At 48.8% G+C, this 24,740-nt stretch overlaps 1 long non-coding RNA gene across 2 annotated transcripts in view; it reads left to right on the plus strand.

Moving 5' to 3' along the window:
* Positions 1 to 23,473, plus strand: part of LOC147111495 (uncharacterized) — a 34,946-nt gene extending 11,473 nt beyond the window's left edge. The window contains exons 1-3 of one of the 2 annotated variants that reach the window (XR_015079699.1): positions 3,442 to 5,034; positions 7,477 to 7,532; positions 22,443 to 23,473. This is a non-coding gene — a long non-coding RNA (uncharacterized LOC147111495). Of the gene's footprint in view, positions 1 to 3,441; positions 5,035 to 7,476; positions 7,533 to 22,442 lie in introns of those variants that run through there. The other variant, XR_015079700.1, reaches the window with a different exon arrangement.
* Positions 23,474 to 24,740: the final 1,267 nt, after the last annotated feature.

The following is a 24,740-nucleotide window of genomic DNA, read 5'->3' on the forward strand; positions in this document are numbered from 1 at the left end:
GCCTCCATTCCCCCCAAGCCTCTGCTCCCCCCACCATGCCTCCGATCCCCCCTCCCCCTGAGGCCTCCGTTCCCCCCAAGCCTCTGCTCCCCCCACCAGCCCTGCGATCCCCCCCCTCCCCCCGAGGCCTCCATTCCCCCCAGGTCTCTGGTCCCCCCACAAGGCCTCCGATCTCCACCACAAGGCCCCGCCCCCCCAACCATGCATCACTGGCACTCTGATGCATTGTGTCTCCTCACCCGCTCCTCCAGCCACCAATCTCTACTGGCACTGCCCCTCCCCCCCATCTCCTCCCACTATCCCCGTGCTTCTACAGGCCCTCGATTGCTTCAGACCCTCCACCCCTCTCCCCCGCTCTGTGCTGCTTCCGGCCCCTGATCTTTTCAGACTCACTCACCGTGCTGGTCCCAGCCCTTAATTGCTTCAGACCCCCTCCACCCGTCCGCTGGTCCCAGCCCCCGACCCAACTCTGTGCTGGTCCCGGTCCCTGATCTCTTCAGACCACACCCTGCTCCCGTGCTGGTGCCGGGCCTAGATCTCTACAGAAACTCTCCCCACCGGCTCCTCCGACCGCCCCCTGGCCCCCATGCAATCCCTCCCTCCTTCCTCTCTGTGGCCTAGTGCCACAGGCCTACCGATCCGGAGCCAGCCAGCCTCTCAATCTGACTGGCTGCGGGTGGAAAACAGAGGCTTCCTATGCAAATCAGGCCCTGCCATTAAATTCGGCAGGGCCTGCGGGGAACCCGTTCTCCTGCTCCCAACCCGCCTTCCCATTAAAATTCAGCCCATAAAGTCAGTTGTATCATATTCAGCAGAGTTCCACAGCAGCAAATATCAATATCTTTATTCTTTTTTTCTACCCACATGTATAACTGAAATGTATTGAGCTTGAAATTAACTGATGAACTTGTGTACCTTTTTATTCTTGAATGTCACACTAAGACCTCATTATCTGACAAGGTGTTTTACATGTATCTATTTTCTTGGACACAGGTTACAAACATTCAGTCATGCAATACTTTACTTACTAATCAGAGGAGTGAATTTAAGGAATATGGGAGATGGACACTATATGGTAGATGTTATGAATTTACATCCCCAGCACAGAGCTCTGCATGCAGAGAACACATATCGGGAATATAGACATGGAGGTCAGCAGGATATAAAGAACTTTCCATCCATTAATTTTAACAGATGGGAAATTCTGAGGGACCACGCCTAAATTTCCAATATGTGCATGAAACTCCTCACCCAGAGTGCAAATTCAGAAAATCTACCCTAGACTAATTGATAAAGATTGATTGCTACGATTAGTCATCAACTTCTTTATCATTGTATCATGTGACTACCAGGATGGTAGAAGGCGAACCAGATGGACGTTGGCCATTTTTGGTCTAGCAATTCCTATGTTCCTATGTACTCTTATTCTTGGGTTCTACTATGTATCTCTGGAGAGAAGTCATTGAGGAGCATGGTGAGAAGTCTGGTAGCTGTGGTTGATGTATTGAGAAGGTTTGGTGGGCCTAAGCAAGTTTTTGTATTCCTCTGAATTCCTTGGCCTAGAAATTCAGTTGGCGCCGCGCCAGGGCTTTAGCGCCGGAAAGTTAGCGCCGGCGCTAAGTCCCCCTGCGCGCGCCAAAAATTCAGTAGCGCCGCGCCCAAACGGCTGCCGGCGCTACTGAAGGGTGTTTGCGCCTGAAAACTGGCGCTACGCGCCGCATTGCGGCGCTATTCCGGCGCTGCGGCGCCCGATGCGGTGCGGCAGGCTCGGGAAGTGCAGGCCTCCTCCTTCAGTTAAGGAGGAGCTGCCTGCACCCGCCCGCTGGCTGGTAAAATCGCCACAAAAATGAGCCCGGCACCTCGGGGAAGTGCCGGGCTCGCAGCCGAGAAGCATCTGTTCCGCGGGGGGGGGGGCGGTGGGGGAGTCCGGGGAGGGAGGTGCGGGCAGGCGGCCAGCGGGAAAGCGGCCGGCCGCCGCTCCACCTTTATGCGCCGGCGCAAAGTCGTGTAAGACTCTGTTGCCAGAGTCTTAGTTGCGGCTGCCACGGGCGAGGCGGCCGCAACTGAATTTTGGCGCTGGGGCCCGTCGGCATGGCAACCGGGGCGCTGCGCACACCGATGACGTCATCGGTGCCGGCGCAGCGCTACCGGTCTACCGCCGATTCCAGGGCCCCAGGGAATTTTTAAACTGGCCATAACTCCGGCGCTAGGCCCTCCAGCGCCCCAAATGTGGCGCTAGGCCTACTGAATTTCTAGGCCCTTATGTTCTTAATTTTCCCATCGAGAGTTGAAAATTACACATTTTTTATAAGTGCCCTAAAGTGTATGAAATAAAAGCCTTTGCAAATTAATTGTAAAACTTTATTCACCATACAATACAATAGTAAATAGCCCATTATTCAAATAGATGTTCAAATTCAGGCTTTCGTACCTAATACTAGTTGACAGCCACTTTCAGCAGTGTGAGAAAAGGTAATTAATTTACTTACTTTCAATATCCTTTCAATTCTCCATGTAATATGAAGCAGTGCAGAATGATCTGTATACTTCCCTGCAAATGATTATTTTACTGTGTTAGCCCTGCTTAGCGTCCAACCAGCAGAATGACAATTAGAAGCTGAAACCAGTGCCTAACATGTAAAGAGGGCAAGAACCATTAAACCCAAAATAGAAAGGTGAATGAGAATAGAAAACCTCAACCACTTGACAGCCAAAGAAGGATAAAACTGTAGCTATCCTTAGCCAGAAGAGGTGGGAAGTTCAAACACGCACTAAGTAAATGTAGGCAGGGTGCCGAGTGTATATCAATCTTGGACAGCCAAAAGGGTAACATTTGGAGAAGGGCGAGAAATTCTAGCCAACCCGAAAGAAAGGTTAAATAATTGGAAGCCAAACAACATGAAAGAAATAACATGCTCCAATCTGCCAATAGTGAAATGCTTAACAAGAGATACACAAGGGAGAAACAACCATAACCATAATAATAGGAGTGGAGCAATGAATCTGAAGCCAAACACCAACTGCAAAAGCAAATAAAAATCTGCAAGAATAACAAAGTATGTTTTATAAGGTACATAAAAAAGCCAAGTAACTTCATGGTGCAATAAGGTGTTAAAGAGAACAGCAGTATAAAGTTCTCTTTGGACTATACTTTCTTCAGTAAGTATAGCATTTCCTCACTCATGGTCAGACTTGACTGTATAGTGTGCAATTTTTCCCGACATCATTTTATACAATTCTCAAAATTTTGCCACAGATTTTTCTTTGTATTTCCATAATTAAAAACAGAGCTAGGAAAATATAGAAACAATGGGGGGAATTTTAAACCTCAAAAAACGGGTAGGTTTGGCTTGGGTGGGACGTTAAAATGATCGAAATCGGAATTCCGATCCACACCCACCTCCAATTCGCCCACTTCTGGTTTTAACAGAGGCGGGACAGGGGGCGGGCGGCCAACCCGCTTGCAAGAGGTGGGTTGGCACATTAAATATTATAATGAGGCTGCGTGCCTCATTTTGAATATATATTTTAAATTTAACTCTGGGCAGCCAGGATTCCCTCGGGGGACCCAGCAGCTAAAGGAAGGCGAGGACTGCTGGATCCAGGAGGTAAGTGTCTTTCCATTCACCTGTTGGAATCAGCATCCCAGCCTTGCCAACCCCCGTGATCAGACACCCCCTTCGATCCTTCCAATCTTCCCCCGACCACCCCCCAAGGCCTCTGCTCCATACCCCCCAGCCCATGAGACCTCCGATCTCCGATCCCCTGTAAGATTGCAAAATTTCTACATCTCCCAGAAGGTTATTATTAATAAAAAAAGGGACCCTGCAATGGACATTTTTAAATTAAAGGGTACCCAAGATGGCTTCCGAGCCTCGTGGCAGAAAGCCTGTGGGATTCAAAAGTGGATTCTGCAGAGCAGACAGCTTGGGAGTAATTGAAACTAAGGCTGCAGGCTTTGTATTTTGAAACCAGACAGAACTTTGAATAATGTATCAGACCGAATTGGAGTCAGATCTAAATTCAGTGAGGCCCATAGTTAAAGCCATTAAACAGTCTGCACACATAATCGGAAACAGAGTAAACACAGCCATCGAGGCTGGACAAGCCCATCAAGAACTTTCAGGACAATACAAGTCAATTATCGGACCGGTAGATGCAATTACCGGCCATCTAAAAACAGTTAACATGGATTGCTACCATTATTGAAAACTAGCCCGCCAAAATTAAGACAAAGAACTAACCAGATTTGGCACGAAGATAAGGGTTTTCGAAAAGGTATAACCGAAGGCCCCGGGTAGCAGTCCCAGTCGCACTCTCTTGCTCTTGCCCTCGACCCTGCTCTCGTGGCTCCGGCCTCTTGGGCTGCCGCTCATACTCGTGCTCTGGCCTCGTGGCGGGTTCTCTCTCTCTCCCGGAACAGACTCTCAGCAGCCAGGGACATCATACCAACTGCTGGGAAGGGGAGCGAGGCCCAAGTTCACAGCCATCCAGGATGCCCAGGCCGCAGAAAGGGGCGAGACAAAGTCGAGCAGGTAGCCCAGGACTTGTAGTGTAGTCAGACAGACGAGACAAGACGAAGAAGACGATAATACCTCGATAAGGGCAGAGCAGAGCAGCGAGAACCGTATCGGTGATCTAAACCCCCAAGTGCCTAGTTATAAGCTGATGCCTGAGGGGAGGGAGAAAGTCCCTGAGGATAACAGCAAGCATCTTGAACACAGTGTTAATGCAGGTCTCCACGCCACAACGAATACACAGGAGTTTGGTGCATGGCCAGTAAGGCCTAACCGGTAACGACTGGTGACTGTCCGATAAATATAACGTTATCGCCGACGACCGCCCGAGGGACAAGAAGAGGAGAACCCATCGGGGCGAGATGATGATGATAGCAGAGGAGAAGAAGGTGTATCATGGCAGCAGCTCCAGTACCGCACTTCTGAAGACCACGTGGTGACGGGGTACCTAAGAGGACAAAGAGCGAAACCTCAAAACCTGTTTTCTTTTCCAGCAGTTGACCTTGAACTTGGACTGGTGAGCATAAATTCTGGCCCCTCATAGCTTAACCTAGTTAGGTATAGGGGTGGGATAAGGATAAGGGGATTGTTAAGATTGTTGTTTTCCCTCGATGTGCCGTGTGTTCCCCATTCCCTGTATAAGTGGATTTGCCTATAATATTGTAGTGGTAATTTCTTTTAAGGCTGTATTAAAATGTTCCTGTTCAATAAAATCTTGGTTTTGTTTGCATCCAAACCACCTGTCTACCCGAGTTCTCTATATCGCTGCCTGTACCTAAATCCGGTGTCTAGAACCCAGGGGCGTGGGAGCGATTCGAACCGCTCACAAACAGTCAAGGGCATAACTGACTGGGCGCACGCGCCATACCCGCCACCCCCTACACCCCCCCTGGCCTCCAATCCCGGCCCCCAAACCCCCTCCAACCTCCGATTCCTGGCATCCGACCACCCTTTCGACCCTCTCTCTGGACTCTGATATCTGGCCCCCGACAACCCACTCCGGCCCACCAATCCTGGCCTTCCAAACACCCCCCTCCCATTCCCCGATCCCGGCCTTCTGATCTCCACCGATTTCCAAACCCCCCTCCAATCCCAGCCTTCCGACCCCTTCCTCTGATCCCAGCCTTCCGACCTCCCCACGATCTCTGACCCCCCCCGAGCCCAGGCTCTGATCCCTCCCACCGTCCGCTCTGCTCCCCGGCTGCAGCCTGATGTCGCAGGCCTACCTGCCCGACAGCCAGCCAGCCTTTCAATCTGGCTGGCTGTGAGGGGGAAAACTGAGATTCAAAATGTTAATCAGGCCCCGCCATTAAATTTGGCAAGGCCTGAGGGAAACCCATAGTCCTGGGTCTCCCAACCACAGTCCAGCCCCCCACTGCTCCCCAGCTGCCTCAATAGGAACTGTTAGAATATATAGTTAATAGTAAAAAAAAATCAAAGCAGTTAACTAGCCTGTAATACTTTGGATAACACTAACCCACTCATGGCAACATTTTAGATTATAAGCGAGCCATTTTAGAATTAAGCAAAAAATAAGAATGACATAGAGTTAGTGCTTAAAGCCTTTCCTTCCCTTATCTAACTTGGAGATCATTGATGATCTGGGAGCTTTTACCATGTGAAGTAATACTTCAGCTACAGACCTACAACTATTAAACCTTATACTTCATGGCAATTAAATTAAACAGGGGTAAAAATCATTGGGCTGGATTTTCATTGAGGAGGTGGGTAGGAGGCGGGACTATAACATTCGGGCTTGTAGTCCCGCCTCTATCGAGTTGTGGCCAACCCACGCAATTTTGACTTGATTGACCTTGTTGAGCCCGCCCAGCGGGCTCAGCAGGCCAATTAAGGGCCACCCGGCAACAGGTGACGTCACAGATTGATATTTCATCTGTCAAGACCTTTTGACAGATGAAATATCAGTGTTTCACAGCTGTTTGAAGCTGTCAAACACTGACAATCTGTACTCCAAGTTAATTCCTTCCTCTCAGGATGATTTAGAGATCCCTCCAGAACAGAAAGCTGAATGCTGCAATTTTTGACAGATCGCGGCCATTCTGCTTTCTGTGCCGGTGAGATGAGGGACTCCCGAGACCTGAAGGAAGGAAGGCTGTAAAGGTAAGTAAAACTTCTTTAAACACTTTAAACACACCAAACACACTTACCTCTGCACTCATGCACCCATCACTCACCTGAACACCGGACATCTCGACCCCTCCAAGCCCTTCAGCCCGACGGTCCACCTCGCTAACTTGGCATGGTTTGGAGCCGTCGGGAACCCCACACTTCAAGAATGAAAATAGGGATTAGGCTAAAAACTGCCTGTTAACTATCTGTTAACAGGCAGTTAATTGGCACTAATCCCCTTCCCGCCTCGGGGAGGCGGGTCCCAGTGCGGGTCAGGTACCCGCCTCCTTTGAAACTGGCATGGAGGCGGGTTGGGGGCGGGATGGGTTCGTGCCCCCCGATTTCGGGATTTTAACCCCCCACACGCCTCCTATCCCGCCTCCACGGCCCAATGAAAATCCTGCCCATTGGTTCTGTGTGTGCCAGAAGCATAAACACACAGACCATTTTAATTAGTTCGTTCATTAGCAGCACTGTGGTTACTAGAAGAGCTTTTTTGTTGCACTCCATGCTATTTTATGAAGGACAGGGCAGATGATAACCCAGCTTCAATGAACAGTGAACACTCTGATATGTGGAGAGAAGATAGTACTACAGAAATCATGTGGCGTTGGTCATGACTGAGCTATGCCTCCTACTGTATAAACATGGCACTTTCATGTAGGTAGTGCACTGGAACTTTCAGTTAAAATAGGCTAAAATACGTCGTTAATTAGCATATTCTTTACTTTATTGTAAACCATCAAATAAAAACAACAAAATTGCACTAACATGTCAACGATTTGATTAATATATTCTATAAATGAGTTGTTTTCATTTCTCCCTCCAGGTTCGAACAGTTAAGCAACATGAGGAATTCTGAGAAACCTAACCTACAGGGAGAAGGTACAATATATTTATAAACATATTATAAATTGTCTTCAGGTACAAAGAATATCATATTATAAATTATCTTCTGAACGCCTGAGGATGATTTATATATTTGTGAAAAATTACAAACGAAGTAGCTTCCTTGTGTGTTTTTAACTTCTACTCTTTAACCCCACTGTCCCCTGTACTGAATGTGGAAAAGAAACTTGAGCTTATCCAAAACTCTGCTGTCTGTATACTAACTCGCACCAAGTCCCGTTCACCCATCACCCCTGTGCTTGCTGACCTACATTGGCTGCCGGTTGGGCAACACCTCGATTTTAACATTCATATCCTTGTTTTCAGATCACTCCATGGCCACATCCCTCCTTATCTATGTAACCTCCTCCAACCCTACAACACTCCAAGATCTTTATGCTACTTCAATTCTGGCCTCTTGCACAACTTCAATTTTAATCACTCCACCGTTAGCAGCCTTGCCTTCAACTGCCTAGGCCCTATGCTCTGGAATTCCCTCCCTAAACCTCTCCGTCTGTCTACCTCTCCCTCCTCCTTTAGGACACTCCTTAAAACGTACTTCTTTGGTCACCTGACCTAATATCTCCTTATGTGGCTCGGTGTCAAATTTTGTTTGATAACGCTCCTGTGAAGCGCCTTGGGACGTTTTGCTATGTTTAAAGGTGCTATATGAATGAAAGTTGTTGTTGTTGATTTGAAATCACTCAGATCTGTTCAGAAACTGTCATTTAACTGCCTGTGGCAACAAGCCATTCTATTGTGTGCTAACTGCCTGTGGCAACAAGCCTTTCTATTGTGTGCTAACTGCCTGTGGCAACAAGCCATTCTATTGTGTGCTAACTGCCTGTGGCAACAAGCCATTCTATTGTGTGCTAACTGCCTGTGGCAACAAGCCATTCTATTGTGTGCTAACTGCCTGTGGCAACAAGCCATTCTATTGTGTGCTAACTGCCTGTGGCAACAATCCATTCTATTGTGTGCTAACTGCCTGTGGCAACAAGCCATTCTATTGTGTGCTAACTGCCTGTGGCAACAAGCCATTCTATTGTGTGCTAACTGCCTGTGGCAACAAGCCATTCTATTGTGTGCTAACTGCCTGTGGCAACAAGCCATTCTATTGTGTGCTAACTGCCTGTGGCAACAAGCCATTCTATTGTGTGCTAACTGCCTGTGGCAACAAGCCATTCTATTGTGTGCTAACTGCCTGTGGCAACAAGCCATTCTATTGTGTGCTAACTGCCTGTGGCAACAAGCCATTCTATTGTGTGCTAAGGTTTGACATTTTTATGGTGTTTCACTGGATGTAGCAGCACTCCAAACCACTTGATGCTTTCAGGTAACTGGCTGAATAAATAAGACAAAATGCAGTATATTATTATTAATACATATGTATATGCATATATATATATAGAATATATATACATACATACCTAGGATACCAGTTTCTATACTATATATAGATGGCAGCATCTTTTGTTTGACATTCAGAATTATACCCGCATTAATTAAAATCTAATGGCACAGTTCTGAGAAATGCAAGTTTTAATTAGAGTAGCATGAGATAGAATGGCCAGCACAGTTTCAGCTTGAATTTACATCAGGAAAAAATCCCCAGGCGAGAACTGCCAATTGTACAGTCTAGCTGCTGAGGCCCAATTCAATTCACTGTGTCGCAGCTGCACCCATGTAACAAGGCTGAAGCCAAAACATTCTGTGTGAAGTTGCTTGAGTTCCCTCTCCCCCTTTGAATTAAGAAGCGAACTGAGTTGCAACATGACAATTATACTGCGACAATTAAGAATCTGTGTAGGTTCATCTGACATAGGGTATGCTTCACAAATATAGGCCCTTCAGTGTACCAGGAGCATATATTGGGAATTCATAGATGGAATGGCCTGGTGAGTAAACTGAGCTCTGCCTGAATCCTTGATGTGCACTCTTGGAGCACAAAGCCGTGCATTGGGTGCGCCACTCCACTCTCACTCTGACCTCTCCATCCTCGGCCTCTTACACTGTGTGATGAAATATTCCATTCATCACTGCCTGTGACTGTGGTTGGTTTCAGGTTTCAGTTCCCTTACCTCAGTTCCGTCTCCTCACCATTGTATTGTAATGTATTGTGTGTAGGGCTCCGCCCATACCTGGCCCCTATGTAAGCAAGCTCAGTCTGGCCTCATATCCAGTACTGCAGACCTCCAGATGGAAGATACCTCTCTCCACTGCGTGTTACCTTCTAAGTTAATAAAAGCCTTGTTTTGTTTCGCTAACATCGAGTCTCGGAATTATTGAGGCACATCACACTGTTCCATGAAGCTCAACGTAAGCTCGAGGAACAGCACCTCATCTTACGATTAGGCACTGTGCAGCCTTCTGGACTCAACATCGAGTTCAACAATTTCAGACCATAATCTCTGCCCCATCATTTTTTTTTCTCTCTCACATGGCAGCTGTTGATCATTCTGCCATCGCCATTTACACTTCATCTAGACTCATCTTTTGTTTCTTAACTTGTCCCATTACCATCTCCTTTTGCCTCGCACCATCGTCCCTTTTGTCTCTTAATCTCTCCTGCCTTCCATCCTATCGCAGACCTTCCCTTTTGTTCTTTCCTCCCCTCCCTCCTCTCTGTGCCCCTACACTTGCTTAAAAACCTGTTACATCTCCAACTTTTTCCAGTTCTGATGAAGGGTCATCAACCTGAAACGTGAAGTCTGTTTCTCTCTCCACAGGTGCTGCCTTCACCAGCATTTTCTGGTTTTATTTCATATTTCCAGCATCTGCAGTATTTTGCTTTTGTAATATCAATCAATAAGTTGGTCTCTGATCTTGGCAAAACTTTGGGCACCTTATCTTCAAAGCTGAAGACTCTAGCTTATGGAGAGAGAAGCAGAGAACATAACTTATTTTCATCAGTGTAAAATCATTGAAATAAGACATGAGCCACATTTTCAAAATGCTGAAAGGATAATGAAAAAAAAAACAAGCAGCTTATTTAGTTCGGAGTCACACAACACCAGGTTATAGTCCAACAGCTTTATTTGAAATCACAAGCTTTCGGAGCGCTGCTCCTTCTTCAGGTGAAGTGGAGAAATGCATAAAGACACAGCTTATATAGTCAGAGAATCATGTCAGATGTTTACAGGTAACCTATCCAACTGCCATTTGTCACACCTCGGCAGAGAGATAATCACAGCAGTCAAAGGTGTGAATGGTGTCCAAACAGGTCAGTCAGGGAAACATTACATCAAAGAACAATGAGGTGGGGTCACAAGGGGTCAAATATTGCAGATGCTGGGGTCTGTATGAAAAACAAAAAAACAGACAAAAAACATTTTTTTTTGGCTGGAAATCACAGCAGGTCCGGCCGCATCTGTGTAGAGAGAACAAGCCAATGTCGACTCGAGTCTGGATGACCCTGCATCAGGTGGGGTTACATGTAGCGTGACATTCGGAGGGTCGCTGCCCTAAGCTTGACATGGATGCTCAAGCTGTCAGGAGATGCATCAATGCCAGATTCATCAGCCGCACTCACAAGACAGTCCAGAATGTCACCCGAGCACAACGCAACGCCATCCACGCTCTCAAGACCAACCGCAACATCGTCATCAAACCAGCAGACAAAGGAGGTGCCATCGTCATACAGAACAGAACGGACTATTGCAAAGAAGTATACCGACAACTGGACAACCAGGAACACTACAGACAGTTACCCGCAGATCCGACCAAAGAACACACCCGCCAACTCAACAGACTGATCAAAACCTTCGATCCAGACCTTCAAAGCATCCTACATGCTCTCATCCCACGTACTCCCCGCGTGGGTGACTTCTACTGCCTCCCAAAGATACACAAAGCCAACACACCTGGACGTCCTATCGCATCAGGCAACGGAACCCTGTGTGAGAACCTCTCTGGATATGTCGAGGGCATCCTGAAACCCATTGTACAGGGAACACCCAGCTTCTGTCGCGACACTACAGACTTCTTACAGAAGCTCAGCACCCACGGACCAGTTGAACCAGGAACACTCCTCGCCACGATGGACGTCTCGGCACTCTACACCAGTATCCCCCACGATGACGGCATCGCTGCGACAGCCTCAGTACTCAACACCAACAACAGCCAATCTCCAGACGCCATCCTACAACTCATCCGCTTCATCCTTGACCACAATGTCTTCACCTTCGACAACCAGTTCTTTACCCAAACACACGGAACAGCCATGGGGACCAAATTCGCACCCCAATACGCAAACATCTTCATGCACAAGTTCGAGCAAGACTTCTTCGCTGCACAGGATCTCCAATCAACGCTATACACCAGATACATCGACGACATTTTCTTCCTATGGACCCACGGCGAAGAATCACTGAAAAGACTACACGATAACATCAACAAGTTCCATCCCACCATCAAACTCACCATGGACTACTCCTCAGAATCAGTCTCATTCCTGGACACACGAATCTCCATCAAAGACGGACACCTCAGCACTTCACTCTACCGCAAGCCCACGGACAACCTCACGATGCTTCACTTCTCCAGCTTCCACCCTAACCACGCTAAAGAAGCCATCCCCTATGGACAAGCCCTGCGAATACACAGGATCTGCTCAGACGAGGAGGAACGCGATGGACACCTACAGACACTGAAAGACGCCCTTGTAAGAACGGGATATGACGCTCGACTCGTCGATCGACAGTTCTGACGGGCCACAGCGAAAAATCGCATAGACCTCCTCAGAAGACAAACACAGGACACAACCAACAGAGTACCCTTCGTCGTCCAGTACTTCCCCGGAGCGGAGAAACTATGCCATGTTCTTCGCAGCCTTCAACATGTCATCGATGACGACGAACACCTCGCTAAGGCCATCCCCACGCCTCCACTACTCGCTTTCAAACAGCCACCTAACCTCAAACAGACCATCGTTCGCAGCAAATTACCCAGCTTCCAGGAGAACAGCGACCACGACACCACACAACCCTGCCACAGCAACCTCTGCAAGACATGCCAGATCATCAACACAGATACCATCATCACACGTGAGGACACCACCCACCAGGTACATGGTACATACTCATGTGACTCGGCCAACGTTGTCTACCTCATACGTTGCAGGAAAGGATGCCCCGGAGCATGGTACATCGGCGAGACCATGCAGACACTGCGACAACGGATGAACGGACACCGCGCAACAATCACCAGGCAGGAGTGTTCCCTCCCAGTCGGGGAACACTTCAGCAGTCAAGGACATTCAGCCTCCGATCTTCGGGTAAGCATTCTCCAAGGTGGCCTTCGAGACACACGACAACGCAAAATCGTCGAGCAGAAACTGATAGCCAAGTTCCGCACCCATGAGGACGGCCTTAACCGAGATCTTGGGTTCATGTCACGCTACATGTAACCCCACCTGATGCAGGGTCATCCAGACTCGAGTCGACATTGGCTTGTTCTCTCTGCACAGATGCGGCCGGACCTGCTGTGATTTCCAGCCAAAAAAAAATGTTTTTTGTCTGTTTTTTTGTTTTTCATACAGACCCCAGCATCTGCAATATTTGACCCCTTGTGACCCCACCTCATTGTTCTTTGATGTAATGTTTCCCTGACTGACCTGTTTGGACACCATTCACACCTTTGACTGCTGTGATTATCTCTCTGCCGAGGTGTGACAAATGGCAGTTGGATAGGTTACCTGTAAACATCTGACATGATTCTCTGACTATATAAGCTGTGTCTTTATGCATTTCTCCACTTCACCTGAAGAAGGAGCAGCGCTCCGAAAGCTTGTGATTTCAAATAAAGCTGTTGGACTATAACCTGGTGTTGTGTGATTTCTTACATTTGTCCACCCCAGTCCAACTCCGGCATCTCCACACCTTAGTTCGGAGTGTGAGTGCAGGGTCAGAGATTCGGAGTGTAAAGTTAAAAGGCCTCAAGCCAGATTTGAGAATTAAAGTTTCTTCCCTCCGCCCATGAAGTAGTAGATATGTGGAATAGACTTTAAGCTAAAGAAGTTAATGCTGTGTTGATTAACACCTTTTAAAAATAGTTGGATAAATATTTACTTAGAAATGGGACTGGAGTTCTAAGATTAAGTACAAATCGAGGTGATTAAACACTGCATGGAGCTGAGCTACTGGGACCATGGAAATGTCATAGCAAATAAGACCACCATTCCAAGATGCATAAAGTTGGATGCATGATTAGATAAATATTCTGGGAGTTTTGCTTGATTGACCTTTGGAGTAGGGCAGAGACAATGGGGGAAATTTTCGGCCACATATAATAGAACTCGCTCGATTTTCAACCTATTTATTTCAGGATTTACGCGGACTGAGTATAGCCTGAAGTAGTATGGCCTAGAAATTCAGTTGCGTGTGCCAGCCGTTAGTGCCTTAGGAGGAGTAGATCTCGAGCGCTAGGCACTTAGCGGCCGGGCGCAGGGCGAACTGCGCCTATGCCCAACTTCAGTAGACATTTAGCGCCGGCGCAAAGTGTTTGCGCGCGCTCAGCTGCGCGCGCAGCTTATGACGTCATTTCGTCGTGCAACGCCCTTTGTGTGCCCCAAACCGGAACTTCAGTCGCGCCTGCCCAATGTGGGCGTGGCGGTGCTAAGAACTGTGAAGTGGAACGCAGCAGAGGCCCTGCAGGCCTCGGGGAGCGCTAATTAAAGGGCACTTACACTGAACTATAAAGGCCAGCCATTTTGCTGCAATGACTTTTGTGCAACGGATTTCTGGACAGAGACCAAGGAAGAGACCTTACTGATTTGGCCCAACATAGGAGAGGTATTTTTGGCTTCTGGCCAGAGCTTGGAATTTGCCTCATTGTGATTTCATTGTTTGCAAGTATATTATGGGGGCTGCATGGGGTTCCAACCTTCAGTTCCAGCATTATGTGCGAAGGGCTCGCAGACGCTGTGTGAGAGGGGCAGCCATGCCTAGACGCAGAGGGGGCATCAGGCATCGGCAACGTAGGCCTTACCCACTCAGGGAATACCGCCAGCAGGTGTCCTATCTCACCATGACTGCCACGCAGTGTGTTAAGAGGCTGCGCTTCAGAAGGGAGGTGGTTGCAGAGATCTGCCAGCTGCTTCACAGAGATCTGCGTCCACAGCTGATGTGCAGGACGTCTCTGTCGGTGGAAGTGAAGGTCACGGTGGCTCTAAACTTTTATGTAAGCGGCTCCTTCCAAGCCGCTGCTGGGGACATAGCTAACATATCTGTAAAGTCTGTGGGTATATGGTGAATTAATACACAGACTACAAGAGTAACTTTAACAGGACTTTACTATTCGAAGGTCAGGGCGAATCTGCCCAATAAATCCTTACACAGCACTTATATACCGGTGTGGTCACCACCGGTATTACAGTATACAGTAGCCAAGATAAAGTAGTGCAACCCTTAAAATAGTTCTCTTAAAGGTGGAACGTTACATACACTACAATCCTCCCTTTTTAGGTTAACAATATATACATATTCCCATTAATATAACATCTTAACATATATACAACTTTATGTGAAACAGTTCACAGATTCAGTCTCTCTGGAGGCTTCCGGACTCTGTCCGGATAACGCCTCGGTGGTGTAGTCGTTTTCGGTGGTGTAGTAGGTTCTTCTGGCAAGGTCGATTCGGCTTGAAGGACCGTTTCAGGTTCATCGGATTCCAGTATTACCGTATCGGAGGTAGATGCTCTGGGTATCTCTGCTTCAACATTAGACGTATAGAGTTGTGGAGTAGGTTGGGCCTTTGTGGATGATTCTATGATCTGGTCAACATGGCGCCTTATTATGCTTTCACCAATGTCCATGGTATACATCAACGGTCCTAGCATTTTTCCAATAGTTCCCGGCTGCCATTTCTCGGTACGGTAGTCCCGGGCCAAAACTTGTTGACCTATCTGAAAGGACCTAGTTGGCCTTTCATTCATGCCTTGAAATTGCCGGTTCTCTACGTCCCTTCTGATGTTTGGCTTAATCAAATCCAGCCGGCATCTTATTCTTCTATTGAAAAACATCATGGCGGGAGTTTGGTTTGTGACCGCATGTGTTGCATTCCTGTACGCCAACAAGAAGTTATCTACCTTATGTTGTAGATTTATGTCTTCATTACCCATGGCCTTTATGGCCTTCTTGAAGGTCTGGACAAACCTTTCAGCTAATCCATTGGTGGCGGGATGGTATGGGGCGGACGTATAGTGCTTAACCCCATTGCTTTTTAAGAACTTCCTGAATTCTTCGGACACAAATTGCGGTCCATTATCAGAACAGATCTGTTCCGGCAGCCCATTCCTGGCAAATATGGTCCTTAATGCTGTGATGGTTTTTTCCGTGGTGGTGGAGGACATTTTTATTACCTCCGGCCACTTGGAGTGTGCATCCACCGCGATTAAAAACATTGAGTCCATAAATGGACCAGCAAAGTCGATATGTACCCTTTGCCATGGAGATGAGGGCCACTCCCATGGATGCAGAGGAGCTTGTGGTGGCGCGTTTTGGACCTTCTGGCATCCTAGACAGCTCTTGCTTATTCCTTCGATGTCTCCATCAATACCTGGCCACCACACAAACGCTCTGGCTAGGTTCTTCATTTTCACTCCTCCCAGATGCCCCTCGTGAAGCTCCTTTAGTACTTTCTGCTGGAGTTTGGGTGGAAGCACCACTCTAGATCCACACATCAAGGTTCCTCGGCACACTGACAGCTGTTCTCTTCTGTGCGAAAATGCTGGCAGCATTGGTTCGCCATGTACTGGCCATCCCTCCACCGTTAAATCGTAGACTCGTGAGAGAGTCGGGTCATTTCTTGTTCCCTTTTCTCGGCAGGGCAACCGGCGCTGGGGACAACCTGTTGACGGCGAATAGTTCCAGCCGCTGGCTGAATCTCCTCGGTCTCCCTCGCTCGGCTCTGTCTCTCCCGCTCGCTCGGGCTCTGTCTCTCCCTCAGCTGCTTCCAATCGCGCCTCCCAGCCCTCTCGCAGTCCGGTCCTTTCCTCCCCCGGCTGCGGCTGAGTTCTCCGCGGTTTCTTATTTTTATTTCTTCCCGCGCCTTACGATCCCGGTCGCAGCGCCTGGCGGCCTCGGTAGCTGCCCGGCCTTTCGCCGGTCGCGGTCGAGCTGTCTCACGACGCTGTTGTGTCGCCCAGCCCGCTTGTAGCCCGGTCTCTCACACCGGCTGCGTTCCCGCTGGTAGCCCGGTCTCTCACACCGGCTGCGTTCCCGCTTGCACCACGGCTTCCGTGCCCCACGCTGCCCCAGTCTCAGCACCTCTGGGTCCGACTTCTGTCCGGCTCCTTTCCCCCCGACCGTGGTCGAGTTCACCGCCCTTCCTCCGTTCTTTTTTTTTTTATTTTCCCCCTACTCACAGTCAACGTGGCCGACTTGCTTCTCGTGGCTGATCGGCTCACTCACCACCATGGCAGAAGGGACGATCACTGCCTGTTGCTGATGGAAGGCTTCGTGTCTGAATTCTTCCTTCTTCCTTGCTCTGCAGACTCGAGTCTTCTCTCAGCAGAATGACGAGGGCGGGTGCCTCCTCTCGACGCTCGTTAACTGCTTCGGATGTATCGCTGCCGCAGGGTAAGATCAAACTCGTCGCCACTGTAAAGTCTGTGGGTATATGGTGAATTAATACACAGACTACAAGAGTAACTTTAACAGGACTATACTATTCGAAGGTCAGGGCGAATCTGCCCAATAAATCCTTACACAGCACTTATATATCGGTGTGGTCACCACCGGCATTACAGTATACAGTAGCCAAGATAAAGTAGTGCAACCCTTAAAATAGTTCTCTTAAAGGTGGAACGTTACATACACTACAATATCCCAGTTCGCCGTGCATCGCTGCATCCAGCAGGTCACCGATGCCCTTTTCACAAGGAGACACCAATTCATCTCCTTCCCCATGACCCTGGAGAGGCAGGAGCAGCGTGCAGTCGGATTTGCGAGGGTCGCGGACTTCCCAATGGTGCAGGGCGCCATTGACTGCACGCATGTGGCTTTGCGGGCACCTATCGACAATGCTGAGGATTACCGCAACCGGAAGGGCTACCATTCCCTCAATGTACAGCTGGTGTGTGACAACAGGCAGTGCATCCTTGCTGTCAATGCCCGCTTTCCAGGCAGCAGCCACGATGCATTTATCCTGCGACAGACTACTGTGGCTGACATGTTCCAGGCACAGCCTCCCCCAAGAGGATGGCTTATCGGGGACAAAGGCTATCCTTTGTGTACATGGCTCATGACCCCGCTCCGCGCGCCCAGGACCCCTGCTGAGGAGGCATACAACGAAAGCCATCAAGCCACAAGGAACATCATAGAGCAAACGATTGGCGTCCTCAAGCAACGGTTCCGCTGCCTGGATCGCTCCGGCGGATCTCTGCAGTATTCGCCGGATAGAGTCTCCCAGTTCATCGTCGTTTGCTGCATGCTGCACAACCTGGCTATCCGCAGGACCCAGGCACTGCCACCTCACGTTGGACCACCACCTCAGGAGGACGAGCAGGAGGACCATGAGGAGGAGGAGGAGGAGGAGTACCAGCCCAGGAGGGAGCCACAAAGTCCAAGGGCCGTCCGTCGGCGGCTTATTGAACAACACTTCTAGGCCCCCTGTCAGGGAATGGCTTGTGGCAATGAAGGGACATGAATGCAGCCGCTCCGCAAGCCCTCAGCCGGTTAACGCAACAACCACTTCAAACATCAAACATGGACAAGCTGAATAAAGAAAAAGCTTTATTGAACAAACTCAGGGCCCTTCCCACATGAAACCCAGAAACAGACAACACCCCCAAAAAACAGTCAAACACATGACTCACTCCCACAACCTGGGGAGGAATAACAAAACTTTTCCATCCAAATGGCCTTCATCCTCGGCCTTACCAAAACAACACCCCCCATAGACAACACAACCACCCCCATATAAAAAAACATTTGGCAACACACTCTACTTTGTGTGCCGAGAGGGCGAGTCCTTGTCCAGCCTTTTCCGACCCCTGGCCGACCTGCTGCTCCGCCTCAACCTGGGCCCTGTGGGTGCTGCAAGGCTGGGGGAAGGCTCCTGAGGGTCACATTGCGTGATGGCAGATGCCCTTGGGGGTCGGCCTAGACGAGCTCTGGCCCTCGAGGGGTCGGCTGCTGACTGCTGCAGCTGTGGCTGGGCAGCATCAGTCTCTCCAGCAGCTCATGGCAGCTTCGCTGGGGGAGTGGCAGTGGCGGCTGCAGCAATGGGGGCAAGCTGGCTGATGCCAGGCGCTCGCTGCTCGCCTGAGACACTGGCACTCGGCCGGGCTGGCACTGCAGCAAGCGCAGCAATCTGCTGAAGGCCAGACCGCTGTGCTGCTGCAGCGCGGCGGGTGCCCTGGCGATGCCTGCCTGACACAGCGAGTGTGGCAGCAGTGAGTGCCCGTACTGCACTGGTCTGTGCCTGCATCAGACCAGCCAGTGACTGCACGGCACCACTGATCAACTGGCCACTCACTGCCTGTGCTGCCCTGAAGTCGTCCTGACTCACGTCCTGTGCTCCCCTGAATTCGGCCCGACTCGCGTCCTGTGCTGCCCTCAATTCGGCCCGACTCGCGTCCTGTGCTGCCCCGAATTGTTCGAGACCCCTGGCCTGTGCTGCCCCGAGTTGTTCGAAACCCCTGGCCTGTGAGGCCCCGAAATCGGACACACTATGAGCCAGGGACTCGATGGCCTCAGGCAACCGTGTCACAACCCCCATGAACTCGGTGTGCCGGCGATCCGAGTCCGCGGACATTTGATCGAGGAGGCGCACCTCCTGGGCGAGGACCGTCTCCGGACTGGAGGCCGGACTCTCCCTCTGGGGAGAAGGCCGCCGAGCTGGCCGACCCTTCCCGCGTGGCTGGACGCCACTAGGCCCAGCAACTACACTCCCCTGCAACACTTCCCCCCTCTGGGGAGAAGGCTGCCGAGCTGCCCGACCCTTCCCGCGTGGCTCGACGCCACTGGGCACAGGAGCTACACCCCCCTGCAACACTTCCCCCTGGCTCTCCTCCAGGGAAGACGTGTCCCCTCCATTGCCATCCCCTGGCGCGGATGAGGGTTCCCCCGATGGGCCGCCTTCCTCTTGCTCCTCCTCTTCCGAGGGACTGTCACTGGCAGCTTCAGGGACCTCCTCCTCACCAGCAGAAAGCAGGAAGGCACAAGAGTAGCTTTAGAGTGAGGACAGGGCGTCAGCGAGGGAGGCATGAGTGGTGGCATTCAGCGCATTGGTCGGGCAGTGGCAAAGGATGTAGATCTGAAGCGCAAGGGGAACGAGAGAGGTCCAAAAGGTCATGTCCTTACCATTGGGGCCCAGCACAGGGTCGGCATCTCCACATGCAACGGGGCCAATCAGCCGGCCACCCATGAGTCGACCCACGCGCTCCTCCAGGTCACTGAGCTGCTGGAAGTGGGGACGGCCTCCCCCGGTGACAGTCCGGCTCCTCAGATTCTGGGCCAGCTTGGCCTGCAAGAGAAAGGACGGCCTCTAAGTACAGTGTGGTGCCCTGTTGTTGTGTGCACTGCCTCCCATGGTCGAATAGCTTGGCCAGTGTGGTGCCCTGTTGCTGTATGCACTGCCTCCCATGGTCGAATAGCTTGGCCAGTGTGGTGCCCTGTTGCTGTATGCACTGCCTCCCATGGTCGAATAGCTTGGCCAGTGTGGTGCCCTGTTGCTGTATGCACTGCCTCACATGGTCGAATAGCTTGGCCAGTGTGGTGCCCTGTTGCTGTATGCACTGCCTCCCATGGTCGAATAGCTTGGCCAGTGTGTAATGTGCAGAAAGTGCAATTGATGTTCATGCCAGTGCCATAGCTGCTGGATGAGGGCTGGCCATTAGGGCTTTGAGGTCCCTTTGCCCATAATGTGAGGTGCACATGCAAGGATGAGGAGGACACTGGAAAGGGTACTCACCCTGACAATCCGAGTGAGGTCGTTAAACTTTTTCCGGCATTGGACACCAGTCCTGGGGACATCGCAGGTGGCTGTGACCCTCTGGGCGATATCCCGCCAGGCTCTCCTGTACACCCTGGTGGCAGGCTTCTTGCCACTGTCCGGGAACAAGATATGGCGTCTCCTCTCCAAAGCCCTAACCAGCACCTTTAAATCATGGGCAGAGAAGCGCTGCGCTCGCTCACGGGCCCTCTGCATCCTTCCTGGCGCTATTTCTCTCCAGCAGCAGTGTTTAGGCCTAGCTGGAGGGCTGCAGTATCCAGGGCGTGGCAGCAGACCAAGTCGACCCTTCCCCCTTTAAGAGCTGGCCGGCGCCAGGGTGTCTGCTGTCAATCAAGAAATGACCGCACCTGCGCTGCGCCCGGCCTCGGCGGTATCAGTCTGCACCGCCGGCTTAGCACCTAAAGATAGCCGTGCATCGCCAGTTTTAGCGCTCGAGCAAACTCCTTGGCCAAAGCTACTGAATATCGGCGAAGTGGCCTCCACTTTGCGCCGGGCGCAAACTTTAGCGGCCACCCGACTTTACCGCCCCAAAAGTGGCTATACTGAATTTCTAGGCCTATGGGTTTTACCTCTTCTGTGAAAAGAACAAGCTTTTGTGGTCCAAATGGTCTTTTTTTATGTCGTGGCAGTAATAAATGGTTTACGCATTCTAAATTGAAGACTTTACTTATGCTGTCATTCTATGTCAACCTGGTTCCATCAGATAAATGTTGTATTGATCAGGAGAACAATTTATTATATATGTGTCCTGCAAGATTAATAGTAAAGTAAAACTTTTTTTTTTATCGGTTATATGTGTTTCTTGAAGTCCTGGCAGCAATAGACCACTTTAGCAATGGGCAAATTAAACATGGTTCAGAATTTTGCTTTGGATAGAATATGTAAAATTAAGATTTTCCCTGTCTGCGACTGCCAACATTAAAAAGCATGACAGAAGTTCCACCAATTGTATGTGTGTGTAACAGTGAATCAAAAGAGAATGTTGTGTGAGCATGTGTGTCTTTGATATCTTCAGCATTGCGAAAATGATAAGTTTGGCAGGATTTGTATGCAGCCCTGCATCTGTGTGTGGTGTAGTTATGATTATTTTTAATGAGCCAAATCCAAACTATCTTGGCAATGGTTTGCATTAGTTTAACTCCTGAAATTGAGGCGAGTTTGTGGATTGGTATTGACCTAAATGCTGCTTTGTAGACGACATGAATATACCTCTTCAAGCACATTCAGAGAATAAAGAATAAAGGAAAGGCTTTCACTCATTGAATATGTCAGTGGTTTGTGATTCATTACTGCACAATTCTCAGTGAGGTGGCTCAGTTTGTTCTCGGGGCTCCTCCTACATTTTAGTTAATTCTGGCCAAGCTGACAAGGTGAACAGAAACCAGTCTATAGGAGGCTGTATATGATGGGTGCATTTGGTCTGACTTCTTTTTTATATTCTGGTCTTGTCTTTCATGTATTGTACACGCACTCCCCTTTTTCAGGAGACAGTGGGTTGCGTCCAATAACTGATGTCTCATTGTAAAGCACCTTGACCCCTGCGCAAGGCAGATACAATACGACGTGTTGCACCACCAAATGTATCAAAAAGAGAGCTCTGAGACCCTTGATAGTGCAGTTTAGACACATCTAATGATGTGCTGTAGTACATCTGCAGCATTTTCCTGACATATTGTTTTTATACAATATATCCCTTTAGCTCTCTGCCTCTGATGGAATTGAGCCAGATTTTCAGGTAGGATGAGATCAGAATCCAAATTATAATTCTGGCTTACAGATCCTCAGCGAGACAGAATATCAGGGAGCAATAAATATGAGCTGCATTAATTTAACCCGTATTTCTGTTGTGTGGGCACTTCTGTGAAATTATATTTAGCATGCATATACAACTCTCTCCATTCAGTGGCACTAATCTTTTGTTATAATCATTTATCTGTTCACCTCTTCTAGGCTGAATGTTGAGACCTGGTGGAAACGGAATGGTAGCACCCTGAAAATAGTGTGGAAGAATTGACCGCCCCATTCCCGTCGTCGCTATGGCTGTCTCCATTTTGCCAGGGTCCTCCGAATAGGCGGCTTAGGTGGTCACCTGAAGAGGACACATAGCTGATTTTGATATTGAAATCAGGGTCCTATGTGGTCAATAGGACCCCAATAGTATTTTAGGACTGAACTGGGTGAAGCGCGTGCCGTGCAGACTCTGCCGAGTATCATCTGGGCTGAAGAAGAGGCAACAGGCAAGCTTCACTTTATTTTTGTGGGGTCAGGAGGAGCAGGAGTGCTAACCCAGGGTACACAAAACCAGTCTAAGCCGCTGGCAGTCTAGCATCCCCACCCCCCTCCCGTGTTTGGAGCCCCACAGACTTATCGTCTTGCGTCCTGGAGGCCAGCTGGGCCACCATATATTAAATGACCCAAGTATTTTGTTCTGGCTAATGTTGGTTGAGAGTGGAATGTTGTTCCTGTCAGAAAGACTCATTAATTGAATCAGCCACTAGATCTCAGAGGCAATGCAAGAGGTCAGTGAAGCTGTAAAAATCAAAAAAAGACTTCATTCTGAATTCCGGTCACACAGAAAATTGATTCTTTTGTGTAAATTTTCTAGCTACTGCTTTACTTTTAACATTGCCTCTTACTTCCATCTGATATCAGGTCAAGCAATATTTTACTGCAGTTTGTGAAAGGGAAAACCAGGTGCGTAGCATCGCAGAACTATTGCTCCATCCTATCTTGGATCCTTTTTACAAAAGCACACATCCAAGCTCATCACAAAATGAAAATGTTGTTGCGCACTCTAGGGCAAATGTCAGTTTGAGTGGTACTAGACCTAAAATATACTGTATTTGTGCTACAGCAGAGAATGGAATATTTTGCCTACTGAGTCATTGTGGCCTGAAATGTCTGAATATAGCTGGCAGAACAGGATTGTTGAGCTTTGTTCAGTGTTCACACATTTTGTCAAATGCTTCTAGTAAACAGTGTATTAGCAAATCTACGGCTCCTTGGCTCTTTCTTACTCAAGTGTTATCCATCCAAATAGTTTAAGTGCCATTGATTCCAAGCTGTGCAGTAAGAACAAAAATATATTGATCGGATGTAATATAAAACACTTGATCTATCTTCATTCTATAAGCCAGTGAAACAACCAATCCACGGAGAGAATGGAGGATACATTAAGGGAATATCAAATGCATTCATCTTTAGCAGGATAAATTTGCAATTAATGACTGAATAACCAAACACATGCTGGATAATCAAATAAGTACATTGAGAAGGAAACCAAGATGTCACAGCTTATAAGGACTATATTGGTGAATCTAAGTTGATTTAATTTTTACACTTATGTAGCAAAATTCATTACTGGAATGCTCAAGACATCATAGAAAGCACCTCTGTGCAAATACTCGGAGTGTAATTCAACTAATAACGTATTTAATAAAAACCATAAATGCGCTCAAGAACAAAGAATGTATAATGTATCTATCAAATTGACCAGGGACACACAGATGGTTCCCTAAGGAATAGAGCATGTAGAATAGCAGTGACCTTTAGAGACTAACAAGGGGGAAAGTCAGTTGGAAGTGTACAGATGTGGACATTGGGCTGGGGTCAGGATTAGGTTCAGATGTGATGCAGCACACAGGTAAAATACCTGGGCTCAAACATGAATAATGACCACGTGTGAAGTGCCAAAAGGTAGCTGCTGCCTAAATTTCACTATGTGAGTGTAAAATTAAATCAACCAAGATTCATCAATATAGTCCTTATAAGCTGTGACATCTTGGTTTCCTTCCCATTTAGGCCCTGGTGTTCCTTCCACTGGCAGATGTGTCAGGCTCAATAGGACCTGATGTTTCTCTGCAAGCAAAAATACAAGTTTCCTATGTGGCCCTGGATGGAAATAAATAATTTTTATTTTAAGAAATTAAGTAAAGGGCACAAACCCGTCGGGCAGAGCACCACCAAGGTTGTTGGGAATAGAAATCAAGATGACATAAATCAAAAGGTTGAGGTAAGACAATGACCTGCCTGAGTTTTAAACATTTGCAGATGTAGAGGGGAAACTAGGCTGCATGGGACCGGCAGAGAGGTGTGCGGCTGTGCACCTTATAGGGAATGTTGGTCATGATGCCGTCATTCTGCTGCATTCCACTGTCCCATCTGCATTTGAGCCACCACGACAAGCGAGGGGGTGGCTACTAGGCGACAAGGGCTATCTATTAACAACATGGCTCATGACTCCAGTGC

The sequence above is a fragment of the Somniosus microcephalus genome, chromosome 10 (genome assembly GCF_052327205.1).
Source record: "Somniosus microcephalus isolate GS21.2 chromosome 10, FLI_Smic_1.0, whole genome shotgun sequence".
Lineage (NCBI taxonomy): Eukaryota > Metazoa > Chordata > Chondrichthyes > Squaliformes > Somniosidae > Somniosus > Somniosus microcephalus.